Genomic DNA, 1,346 nt, shown 5'->3' on the forward strand with positions numbered 1-1,346 from the left:
GAATATGAGGCTGTCTCAGGGCAACAAATTAATTTCCAGAAATCCTCAATTCAATTTGGGCATAAGATTGAAGAACCAAATCGTCAAGAGTTGAGGGATGTTCTGGGAATCCAAAATATAGGAGGCATGGGATCCTATTTAGGGTTGCCAGAAAGTCTTGGAGAGTCTAAGATACAGGTATTTGGTTTTGTTCAGGAACGTTTGAATAATAGGGTTAATGGATTGACATTCCGACTTTTTACTAAAGAAGGAAAAGAGGTAATTATTAAATCGGTGGTTACGGCCCTGCCCAATCATGTTATGTCTGTTTATCGGTTACCGAAGACTACCGTTAAAAAATTAACAAGTGCAGTTGCTCAGTTTTGGTGGAGCCCAGGAGGAAGTTCTAAAGGTATGCATTGGAAATCATGGGATAAATTATGTGAAACCAAAGATAATGGTGGGTTAGGTTTCAAGGATCTTATGGATTTTAATACGGCAATGCTTGGAAAGCAACTATGGAGGCTGATAGAAAAGCCAAATACTCTTTTCTCAAGAGTCTTCAAAGGACGGTATTACAGGAATGCTTCACCCCTGGAACCGATTCGTTCTTCTTCTCCGTCATATGGCTGGAGGAGTATTATTTCTGCTAGATCTCTGGTTTGTAAAGGACTAATTAAAAGGGTGGGAACAGGTTCGTCTATCTCTGTATGGAATGATCCTTGGATCCCAGCCACTCGCCCGAGACCAGCAACCAAAAATTTTCCCAACTATTATCCGGACCTTACAGTGGATTCCTTCATAAATTCGGAATCTCGCTCATGGAATTTACAGGTAATTAGGACTCTAGTGGATCCTACGGATGCGAAAATAATTGAAAGTATTCCTTTAAGTAGGAATCAGTTTGAGGATAGGAATGGATGGCATTTTACTAATACTAGAAAATATTCAGTCTAATCAGGCTATCAAGTGGAACGGATCTATCCTGATAGGGAAAAACCGCCAGCTTTTTATGGCCCTACAGTGGATATACTTAAAGCTTTCTGTTGGAAAGTTCGGTGTCCCCCAAAAATAAGGCATTTTTTATGGCAACTTCTCTCAGGATGTATATCGGTAATGAAAAATCTAAAGGCAAGAGGGATACAGGGAGATATATATTGTGCTCGATGCGGAGAACCTGAAGAATCAATTAACCATGTATTTTTTGAATGTCCACCGGCACGCCAAGTGTGGGCATTATCCAAGATTCCGTCAGCTCCTAATATCTTTCCTATCACTTCATTGTTTGCTAATATGGATCATCTTTTTTGGAGAGTCCGGCCAAAGATGGATGATCATCAGTTTGCATGGATTTTATGGTATATTTG

Source organism: Brassica oleracea, chromosome C6 (assembly GCF_000695525.1).
Source record: "Brassica oleracea var. oleracea cultivar TO1000 chromosome C6, BOL, whole genome shotgun sequence".
NCBI classification, from domain to species: domain Eukaryota; kingdom Viridiplantae; phylum Streptophyta; class Magnoliopsida; order Brassicales; family Brassicaceae; genus Brassica; species Brassica oleracea.